This window comes from Phyllobates terribilis, unplaced genomic scaffold, assembly GCF_046119375.1.
Source record: "Phyllobates terribilis strain yellow unplaced genomic scaffold, ASM4611937v1 Scaffold_1__5_contigs__length_1240528914, whole genome shotgun sequence".
NCBI lineage: Eukaryota > Metazoa > Chordata > Amphibia > Anura > Dendrobatidae > Phyllobates > Phyllobates terribilis.
In genome coordinates, this window is record NW_027362761.1 from 697,622,235 (window position 1) to 697,634,627 (window position 12,393).

Here is a 12,393-nt window from a genome sequence, read left to right on the forward strand (position 1 = left end):
AAGGAGCATTAAAACCGTCTTGTTAAGCTTCTGTAACCTCCACCACTCTTCCAAGGGGCAGGAAAACCGTCTTGTTAAGCTACTGCAACGCCCACCACTACTTCATGGGGCATTAAAACCGTCTTGTTAAGCTACTGCAACCTCCATGTCTTTTCCATGGGGCATTAAAACCATCTTGTGAAGCTAATGCGACCCCCACCACTTTTCCAAGGCGCATTAAAACCGTCTTGTTAAGCTATGCGACCCCCACATCTCTTCCACGAGGCATTAAAACCGTCTTGCTAAGCTACTGCAACCTCCACGTCTCTTCCAAGGGGCATTAAATCCATCTTGTTAAGCTAATGCGACCATCGCCATTATTCCAAGGGGCATTAAAACCGTCTTGTTAAGCTACTGCGACCTCTATGTCTCTTCCAAGGGGCATTAAAACCGTCTTGTTAAGCTACTGTAACCTCCATCACTCTTTCAAGAGGCATTTAAACCATCTTATTAAGCTACTGCAACCTCCATGTCTTTTCCATGGGCATTAAAATCATCTTGTTAAGCTAATGCGACCCCCACCACTTTTCCAAGGGGCATTAAAACCGTCTTGTTAAGCTACTGCGACCCCCACGTCTCTTCCACGGGGCATTAAAACCGTCTTGTTAAGCTACTTCAACCTCCACGTCTCTTCCAAGGGGCATTAAATCCATCTTGTTAAGCTAATGCGACCATCGCTATTATTTCAAGGGGCATTAAAACCGTCTTGTTAAGCTACTGCGACCTCTATGTCTCTTCCAAGGGGCATTAAAACCGTCTTGTTAAGCTACTGTAACCTCCAACACTCTTCCAAGGGGCATTTAAACCATCTTGTTAAGCTTCTGAAACCTCCACGTCTCTTCCAAGGGGCATTAAAACCGTCTTGTAAAACTAATGCGACCTCCTCCACTTTTCCAATGGGCATTTAAATCGACTTGTTAAGCTACTGCAACCACCATGTCTCTTCCAAGGGGCATTAAAACCTTCTTGTTAAGCTAATGCAACCTTCACCAATTTTCCAAGGGGCATTAAAACCATCTTATTAAGCTACTGCAACCTACATAACTACTCCAAGGGGCATTAAAACCTTCTTTTTAAGCTACTGTAACCTCCGCCACTCTTCCAAGGGGCATTTAAACTGTCTTGTTAAGCTACTGCAACCTCCACGTCTCTTCCAAGGGGCATTTAAACCGTCTTGTTAAGCTACTGCAACATCCACATCTCTTCCAGGGGGCATTAAACCGTCTTGTTAAGCTACTGCGACCTCCACCACTTCTCCAAGAGGCATTAAAACCGTCTTGTTAAGCTACTGTAACCTCTACCACTCTTCCAAGGGGCATTTAAACCAACTTGTTAAGCTAATGCAAACTCTATGTCTCTTCAAAGGGGCTTTTAAACCGTCTTGTTAAGCTAATGCAACCTCCACCACTTTTCAAAGGATTATTTAAACCGTCTTGTTAAGCTACTGCGACCTACATAACTACTCCAAGGGGCATTAAAACCGTCTTGTTAAGCTACTGCAACCTCCATGTCTCTTCCAAAGGGCATCAAAATTGTCTTGTTAATCTAATGCGACCTCCACCACTTTTCCAAGGGGCATTAAAACAGTCTTGTTTAGCTATTGCAACCACCACGTCTTTTCCAAGGGGCATTAAAACCGTCTTGTTAAGCTAATGCGACCTCCACCACTTTTCCAAGGGGCATTAAAACCAACTTGTTAAGCTACTGCGACCTCCACGTCTCTTCCAAGGGGCATTTAAAATGTCTTGTTAAGCTACTGCAAGCTCCACGTCTCTTCCAAGGGGCATTAAAACCATCTTGTCAAGCTAATGCGACCTCCACCACTTTTCCAACGGGCTTTTAGACCATCTTGTTAAGCTACTGCGACCTACATAACTACTCCAAGGGGCATTAAAACCGTCTTGTTAAGCTACTGCAACCTCCATGTCTCTTCAAAAGGGCATCAAAATTGTCTTGTTAATCTAATGCGACCTCCACCACTTTTCCAAGGGGCATTAAAACAGTCTTGTTTAGCTATTGCAACCACCACGTCTTTTCCAAGGGGCATTAAAACCGTCTTGTTAAGCTAATGCGACCTCCACCACTTTTCCAAGGGGCATTAAAACCAACTTGTTAAGCTACTGCGACCTCCACGTCTCTTCCAAGGGGCATTTAAAATGTCTTGTTAAGCTACTGCAAGCTCCACGTCTCTTCCAAGGGGCATTAAAACCATCTTGTCAAGCTAATGCGACCTCCACCACTTTTCCAACGGGCTTTTAGACCATCTTGTTAAGCTACTGCAAGATCCACGTCTCTTCCAAGGGGCTTTAAAACCGTCTTGTTAAGCTAATGCGACCTCCACCACTTCTCCATGGGGCATTAAAACCATCTTGTTAAGCTAATGCAACCTCCACGACTTCTTCAAGGAGCATTAAAACCATCTTGTTAAGCTACTGTAACCTCCAACACTCTTCCAAGGGGCATTGAAACCGTCTTCTTAAGTTACTGCGACCTCCACAACTTCTCCAAGGGGCATTAAAACCATCTTGTTAAGCTACTGTAACCTCCACCATTCTTCCAAGGGGCATTTAAACCATCTTGTTAAGCTACTGCGACGCCCACCACTTCTTCATGGGGCATTAAAACCATCTTGTTAAGCTACTGTAAGCTCCACTACTTCTCTAAGGGGCATTTAAACCGTCTTGTTAAGCTACTTCAACCTCCACGTCTCTTCCATGGGGCATTAAAACCGTCTTGTTAAGCTAATGCGACCTCCACCACTGTTCCAATGGGCATTAAAACAGTCTTGTTAAGTTACTGCAACCTACACGTCTCTTCCAAGGGGCATTAAAACCGTCTTGTTAAGCTACTGCCACCTCCACGTCTCTTCCAAGGGGCATTAAATTCATCTTGTTAAGCTAATGCGACCACAGCCACTATTCCAAGGGACATTAGAACCGTCTTGTTAAGCTACTGCGACCTCCATGTCTTTTCCAAGGGACAATTAAACCATCTTGTTAAGCTACTGCTAACTCCACATCTTTTCCAAGGGGTATTAAAACCGTCTTCTTAAGCTAATGCGACCTCCACCACTTTTCCAAGAGGCATTAATACCGTCTTATTAAGCTACTGTAACCTCCACCACTCTACCAAGGGGAATTTAAACCGTCTTGTTAATCTACTGCAACCTCGACGTCTCTTCGAAGGGGCATTAAAACCGTCTTGTTAAGCTAATGCGACCTCCAGAACTTTTCCAAGGGGCACTAAAACGTCTTGTTAAGCTACTCCAACCAACATGTCTCTTCCAAGGGGCATTAAAACCGTCTTGTTAAGCTAATGCAACCTCCATCACTTTTACAAGGGGCATTGAAACCATCTTGTTAAGCTACTGCGACCTCCATGTCTCTTCCAAGGGGCATTTAAACCGTCTTGAAAAGCTACTGAAACCTCCACGTCTCTTCCAAGGGGCATTAAAACCGTCTTCTTAAGCTAATGCGACCTCCACCACTTCTCCATGGGGCATTAAAACCATCTTGTTAAGCTACTGTATCCTCCACCACTCTTCCAAGGGGCATTTAAACTGTCTTGTTAAGCTACTGCAACCTCCACGTCTCTTCCTAAGGGCATGAAAACCATCTTATTAAGCTAATGCGACCTCCACCACTTTTCCAAGGGGCATTAAAACCGTCTTGTTAAGCTACTGCGACCTCCTTGTCTCTTCCAATTGTCATTTAAACCATCTTGTTAAGCTACTGTAACCTCCATTTCTCTTCCAAGGGGCATTAAAATCATCTTGTTAAGCTAATGCGACCTCCACCACTTTTCCAAGGGGCATTAATACCGTCTTGTTAAGCTACTGCGACCTCCAAGTCTCTTCCAAGGGGCATTTAAACCGTCTTGTTAAGCTACTGCAACATCCACATCTCTTCCAAAGGGCATTAAACCGTCTTGTTAAGCTACTGCGACCTCCACCACTTCTCCAAGAGGCATTAAAACCGTCTTGTTAAGCTACTGTAACCTCCACCACTCTTCCAAGGGGCATTTAAACCAACTTGTTAAGCTAATGCTAACTCCATGTCTCTTCAAAGGGGCTTTTAAACTGTCTTGTTAAGCTAATGCGACCTCCACCACTTTTCCAAGGATTATTTAAACCGTCTTGTTAAGCTACTGCGACCTACCTAACTACTCCAAGGGGCATTAAAACCATCTTGTTAAGCTACTGTAACCTCCACCACTCTTTCAAGGGGCATTTAAACTGTCTTGTTAAGCTACTGCAACCTCCACGTCTCTTCCAAGGGGCATTAAAACCGTCTTGTTAAGCTAATGCGACCTCCACCACTTTTCCAAGGGGCATTAAACTGTCTTGTTAAGCTACTGCAACGTTCACGTCTCTTCCAAAGGGCATTAAAACAGTCTTGTTAAGCTAATGCGACCTCCACCACTTTTCCAAGGGGCACTAAAACAGTCTTGTTAAGCTAATGCGACCTCCAACACTTTTCCAAGGGGCATTAAAACCAACTTGTTAAGCTACTGCGACCTCCACGTCTCTTCCAAGGGCATTTAAAATGTCTTGTTATGCTTCTGCAACCTCCCCGTCTCTTCCAATGGGCATTAAAACCATCTTGTTAATTTAATGCGACCTCCACCACTTTTCTAACGGGCATTTAAATCATCTTGTTAAACTACTGCAAGCTCCACGTCTATTCCAAATGGCTTTAAAACCGTCTCGTTAAGCTAAGGCGACCTCCACCACTTCTCCATGGGGCATTAACACCGTCTTGTTAAGCTAATGCGACCTACACCACTTCTCCAAGGAGCATTAAAACCATCTTGTTAAGCTACTGTAACCTCCACCACTCTTCCAAGGCGCTTTTAAACCGTCTTCTTAAGTTACTGTGACCTCCACAACTTCTCCAAGGGGCATTAAAACAATCTTGTTAAGCTACTGTAACCCCCACCATTCTTCCAAGGGGCATTTAAACTGTCTTGTTAAGCTACTGCGACGCACACCACTTCTTCATGGGGCATTAAAACCATCTTGTTAAGCTACTTCAACCTCCACGTCTCTTCCATGGGGTATTAAAGCCGTCTTGTTAAGCTAATGCGACCTCCACCACTTTTCCAAGGGGCATTAAAACCGTCTTGTTAAGCTACTGCGACCTCCTTGTCTCTTCCAATTGTCATTTAAACCATCTTGTTAAGCTACTGTAACCTCCATTTCTCTTCCAAGGGGCATTAAAATCATCTTGTTAAGCTAATGAGACCTCCACCACTTTTCCAAGGGGCATTAATACCGTCTTGTTAAGCTACTGCGACCTCCAAGTCTCTTCCAATGGGCATTTAAACTGTCTTGTTAAGCTACTGCAACATCCACATCTCTTCCAATCGGCATTAAACCGTCTTGTTAAGCTACTGCGACCTCCACCACTTCTCCAAGAGGCATTAAAACCGTCTTGTTAAGCTACTGTAAACTCCACCACTCTTCCAAGGGGCATTTAAACCAACTTGTTAAGCTAATGCAAACTCCATGTCTCTTCAAAGGGGCTTTTAAACCATCTTGTTAAGCTAATGCGACCTCCACCACTTTTCCAAGGATTATTTAAACCGTCTTGTTAAGCTACTGCGACCTACATAACTACTCCAAGGGGCATTAAAAACGTCTTGTTAAGCTACTGTAACCTCCACCACTCTTTCAAGGGGCATTTAAACTGTCTTGTTAAGCTACTGCAACCTCCACGTCTCTTCCAAGGGGCATTAAAACCGTCTTGTTAAGCTAATGCGACCTCCACCACTTTTCCAAGGGGCATTAAACTGTCTTGTTAAGCTACTGCAACGTTCACGTCTCTTCCAAAGGGCATTAAAACAGTCTTGTTAAGCTAATGCGACCTCCACCACTTTTCCAAGGGGCACTAAAACAGTCTTGTTAAGCTAATGCGACCTCCAACACTTTTCCAAGGGGCATTAAAACCAACTTGTTAAGCTACTGCGACCTCCACGTCTCTTCCAAGGGCATTTAAAATGTCTTGTTATGCTTCTGCAACCTCCCCGTCTCTTCCAATGGGCATTAAAACCATCTTGTTAATTTAATGCGACCTCCACCACTTTTCTAACGGGCATTTAAATCATCTTGTTAAACTACTGCAAGCTCCACGTCTATTCCAAATGGCTTTAAAACCGTCTCGTTAAGCTAATGCGACCTCCACCACTTCTCCATGGGGCATTAACACCGTCTTGTTAAGCTAATGCGACCTACACCACTTCTCCAAGGAGCACTAAAACCAACTTGTTAAGCTACTGTAACCTCCACCACTCTTCCAAGGCGCTTTTAAACCGTCTTCTTAAGTTACTGTGACCTCCACAACTTCTCCAAGGGGCATTAAAACAATCTTGTTAAGCTACTGTAACCCCCACCATTCTTCCAAGGGGCATTTAAACTGTCTTGTTAAGCTACTGCGACGCACACCACTTCTTCATAGGGCATTAAAACCATCTTGTTAAGCTACTTCAACCTCCACGTCTCTTCCATGGGGTATTAAAACCGTCTTGTTAAGCTAATGCGACCTCCACCACTTTTCCAAGGGGCATTAAAACCGTCTTGTTAAGCTACTGCGACCTCCTTGTCTCTTCCAATTGTCATTTAAACCATCTTGTTAAGCTACTGTAACCTCCATTTCTCTTCCAAGGGGCATTAAAATCATCTTGTTAAGCTAATGAGACCTCCACCACTTTTCCAAGGGGCATTAATACCGTCTTGTTAAGCTACTGCGACCTCCAAGTCTCTTCCAAGGGGCATTTAAACTGTCTTGTTAAGCTACTGCAACATCCACATCTCTTCCAATCAGCATTAAACCGTCTTGTTAAGCTACTGCGACCTCCACCACTTCTCCAAGAGGCATTAAAACCGTCTTGTTAAGCTACTGTAAACTCCACCACTCTTCCAAGGGGCATTTAAACCAACTTGTTAAGCTAATGCAAACTCCATGTCTCTTCAAAGGGGCTTTTAAACCATCTTGTTAAGCTAATGCGACCTCCACCACTTTTCCAAGGATTATTTAAACCGTCTTGTTAAGCTACTGCGACCTACATAACTACTGCAAGGGGCATTAAAAACGTCTTGTTAAGCTACTGTAACCTCCACCACTCTTCCAAGGGGCATTTAAACTGTCTTGTTAAGCTACTGCAACCTCCACGTCTCTTCCAAGGGGTATTAAAACCATCTTGTTAAGCTAATGCGACCTCCACCACTTTTCCAAGGGGCATTAAACTGTCTTGTTAAGCTACTGCAAAGTCCACGTCTCTTCCAAAGGGCATTAAAACCGTCTTGTTAAGCTAATGAGACCTCCACCACTTTTCCAAGGGGCATTAAAACAGTCTTGTTAAGCTATTGCAACCACCACGTCTTTTACAAGGGGCATTAAACCCGTCTTGTTAAGCTAATGCGACCTCCACCACTTTTCCAAGGGGCATTAAAACCAACTTGTTAAGCTACTGCGACCTCCACGTCTCTTCCAAGGGGCATTTAAAATGTCTTGTTAAGCTTCTGCAACCTCCATGTCTCTTCCAATGGGCATTAAAACCATCTTGTTAAGCTAATGCGACCTCCACCACTTTTCCAACGGGCATTTAAATCGTCTTGTTAAGCTACTGCAAGCTCCACGTCTCTTCCAAATGGCCTTAAAACCGTCTCGTTAAGCTAATGCGACCTCCACCACTTCTCCATGGGGCATTAACACCGTCTTCTTAAGCTAATGCGACGTACACCACTTCTCCAAGGAGCATTAAAACCCTCTTGTTAAGCTACTGTAACCTCCACGTCTCTTCCATGGGGCATTAAAATCGTCTTTTTAAGCTAATGCGACCTCCACCACTTTTCCAAGGGGCATTAAAACCGTCTTGTTAAGCTACTGCAACCTCCACGTCTCTTCCAAGGGGCATTAAAACCGTCTTGTTAAGCTACTGCCACCTCCACGTCTCTTCCAAGGGGCATTAAATTCGTCTTGTTAAGCTAATGCAACCATAGCCACTATTCCAAGGGGCATTAAAACCGTCTTGTTAAGCTACTGCGACCTCCATATCTTTTACAAGGGACAATTAAACCATCTTGTTAAGCTACTGCTAACTCCACGTCTTTTCCAAGGGGTATTAAAACCGTCTTCTTAAGCTAATGCGACCTCCACCACTTTTCCAAAAGGCATTAATAACATCTTGTTAAGCTACTGTAACCTCCACCACTGTACCAAGGGGAATTTAAACCGTCTTGTTAAGCAACTGCAACCTCCACGTGTCTTCCAAGGGGCATTAAAACCGTCTTGTTAATCTAATGCGACCTCGAGAACTTTTACAAGGGGCATTAAAAACGTCTTGTTAAGCTACTCCAACCAACATGTCTCTTCAAAGGGGCAATAAAACCGTCTTGTTAAGCTAATGCTACCTCCATCACTTTTGCAAGGGGCATTAAAACCATCTTGTTAAGCTACTGTGACCTCCATGTCTCTTCCAAGGGGCATTTAAACCGTCTTGTAAAGCTACTGAAACCTCCACGTCTCTTCCAAGGTGCATTAAAACCGTCTTGTTAAGCTACTGCGACCTACATAACTACTCCAAGGAGCATTAAAACCGCCTTGTTAAGCTACTGTAACCTCCACCACTCTTCCAAGGGGCATTTAAACTGTCTTGTTAAGCTACTGCAAAATCCACGTCTCTTCCAAGGGGCATTAAAACCGTCTTGTTAAGCTAATGCGACCTCAACCACTTCTCCATGGGGCATTAAAACCGTCTTGTTAAGCTAATGCCACCTCCACCACTTCTCCAAGGAGCATTAAAACCATCTTGTTAAGCTACTGTAACCTCCACCACTTTTCCAAGGGGCATTTAAACCGTCTTCTTAACTTACTGCGACCTCCACAACTTCTCCAAGGGGCATTAAAACAATCTTGTTAAGCTACTGAAACCTCCACCATTCTTCCAAGGGGCATTTAAACCGTCTTGTTAAGCTACTGCGACGCCCACCACTTCTTCATGGGGCATTAAAACCATCTTGTTAAGCTACTGTAAGCTCCACCACTCTTCCAGTAGGCATTTAAACCATCTTGTTAAGCTACTTCAACCTCCACGTCTCTTCCATGGGGCATTAAAACCGTCTTGTTAAGCTAATGCGACCTCCACCACTTTTCCAATGGTCATTGAAGAAGTCTTGTTAAGCTACTGCAACCTCCACGTCTCTTCCAAGGGGCATTTAAAACGTCTTGTTTAGCTACTGCCACCTCCACGTCTCTTCCAAGGGGCATTAAATTCGTCTTGTTAAGCTAATGCGACCACAGCCACTATTCCAAGGGGCATTAAAACCGTCTTGTTAAGCTACTGTGACCTCCATGTCTTTTCCAAGGGACAATTAAACCATCTTGTCAAGCTACTGCTTACTCCACGTCTTTTCCAAGGGGTATTAAAACCGTCTTCTTAAGCTAATGCGACCTCCACCACTTTTCCAAGAGGCATTAATACCGTCTTGTTAAGATACTCTAACCTCCACCACTCTACCAAGGGGCATTTAAACCGTCTTGTTAAGCTACTGCAACCTCCACGTCTCTTCGAAGGGGCATTAAAACCGTCTTGTTAAGCTAATGCGACCTCCAGAACTTTTCCAAGGGGCATTAAAAACGTCTTGTGAAGCTACTCCAACCAACATGTCTCTTCCAAGGGGCATTAAAACCGTCTTGTTAAGCTAATGTAATCTCCATCACTTTTGCAATGGGCATTAAAATCATCTCGTTAAGCTACTGCGACCTCCATGTCTCTTCCAAGGGGCATTTAAACCGTCTTGTAAAGCTACTGAAACCTCCACGTCTCTTCCAAGGTGCATTAAAACCGTCTTGTTAAGTTAATGCGACCTCAACCACTTTTTCAAGGAGCATTTAAACCATCTTGTTAAGCTACTGCTATCTCCACGTCTCTTCCAAGGGGCATTAAAACCGTCTTGTTAAGCTACTGCGACCTACATAACTACTCCAAGGAGCATTAAAACCGTCTTGTTAAGCTACTTTAACCTCCACCACTCTTCCAAGGGGCATTTAAACTGTCTTGTTAAGCTACTGCAACCTCCACGTCTCTTCCAAGGGGCATTAAAACCGTCTTGTTAAGCTAATGTGACCTCCTCCACTTCTCCAAGCAGCATTAAAACCGTCTTGTTAAGCTACTGTAAACTCCACCACTCTTCCATGGGGCATTTTAACCATCTTGTTAAGTTACTGCGACCTCCACCACTTCTCCAATGAGCATTAAAACCATCTTGTTAAGCTACTGTAACCTCCACCATTCTTCCAAGGGGCATTAAAACCATCTTGTTAAGCTTCTGTAAGCTCCACCACTCTTTCAATGGGCATTTAAACCGTCTTGTTAAGCTACTTCAACTTCCACGTCTCTTCCATGGGGCATTAAAACCGTCTTGATAAGCTAATGCGACCTCCACCACTTTTCCAAGGGGCATTAAAACAGTCTTGTTTAGCTACTGCAACCTCCACGTCTCTTCCAAGGGGCATTAAAACCGTCTTGTTAAGCTACTGCCACCTCCACGTCTCTTCCAAGGGGCATTAAATTTGTCTTGTTAAGCTAATGCGAACACAGCCACTATTCCAAGGGGAATTAGAACCGTCTTGTTAAGTTACTGCGACCTCCATGTCTTTTCCAAGGGGCATTAAAACCGCCTTCTTAAGCTAATGCGACCTCCACCACTTCTCCATGGGGCATTAAAACTGTCTTGTTAAGCTACTGTATCCTCCACCACTCTTCCAAGGGGCATTTAAACTGTCTTGTTAAGCTACTGTAACCTCCACGTCTCTTCCAAGGGGCATTCAAAACGTCTTGTTAAGCTACTGCAACCTCCATGTCTTTTCCATGGGGCATTAAAACCATCTTGTTAAGCTAATGCTACCCCCACCACTTTTCCAATTGGCTTTAAAACCGTCTTGTTAAGCTACTGCGACCTCCACGTCTCTTCCAAGGGGCATTAAAACCGTCTTGTTAAGCTACTGCAACCTCAACGTCTCTTCCAAGGGGCATTAAATCCATCTTGTTAAGCTAATGCGACCATAGCCACTATTCCAAGGGGCATTAAAACCGTCTTGTTAAGCTACTGCGACCTCTATGTCTCTTCCAAGGGGCATTAACACCGTCTTGTTAAGCTACTGTAACCTCCACCACTCTTCCAAGGGGCATTTAAACCATATTGTTAAGCTTCTGCAACCTCCACGTCTCTTCCATGGGGCATTAAAACCATCTTGTTAAGCTAATGCGACCTCCACCACTTTTTCAATGGGCATTTAAACCGTCATTTTAAGCTACTGCAAGCTCCAGGTCTCTTCCAAGGGGCATTAAAACCGTCTTGTTAAGCTAATGTGACCTCCACCACTTATCCATGGGGCATTAAAACCGTCTTGTTAAGCTACTGTATCCTCCACCACTCTTCCAAGGGGCATTTAAACTGTCTTGTTAAGCTACTGTAACCTCAATCACTTTTCCAAGGGGCATTTAAACCATCTTGTTAAGCTTCTGCAACCTCCACTTCCAAGGGGCATTAAAACCGGTTTTGTAAAACTAATGCAACCTCCACCACTTTTCCAAGGGGCATTTAAATCGTCTTGTTAAGCTACTGCAACCACCATGTCTCTTCCAAGAGGCATTAAAACCTTCTTGTTAAGCTAATGCAACATCCACCACTTTTCCAAGGGGCATTAAAACCATACTGTTAAGCTACTGCGACCTCCATGTCTCTTCCAAGGGGCATTTAAACCATCTTGTAAAGCTACTGCAACCTCCACTTCTCTTCAAGGGGGCATTAAAACTGTCTTGTTTAGCTAATGCGACTTCCACCACTTTTTCAAGGAGCATTAAAACCGTCTTGTTAAGCTACTGCAATCACCACGTCTCTTCCAAGGGGCATTAAACCGTCTTGTTAAGCTACTGCGACCTACATAACTACTCCAAGGGGCATTAAAACCATCTTGTTAAGCTACTGTAACCTCCGCCACTCTTCCAAGGGGCATTTAAACTGTCTTGATAAGCTACTGCAACCTCCACGTCTCTTCCAAGGGGCATTAAAACCGTCTTGTTAAGCTAATGCGACCTCCACCACTTTTCCAAGGGGCATTAAAACTGTCTTGTTAAGCTACTGTATCCTCCACCACTCTTCCAAGGGGCATTTAAACTGTTTTTTTAAGCTACTGCAACCTCCACGTCTCTTCCTAAGGGCATGAAAACCATCTTATTAAGCTAATGCGACCTCCACCACTTTTCCAAGGGGCATTAAAACCGTCTTGTTAAGCTACTGCGACCTCCTTGTCTCTTCCAATTGTCATTTAAACCATCTTGTTAAGCTACTGT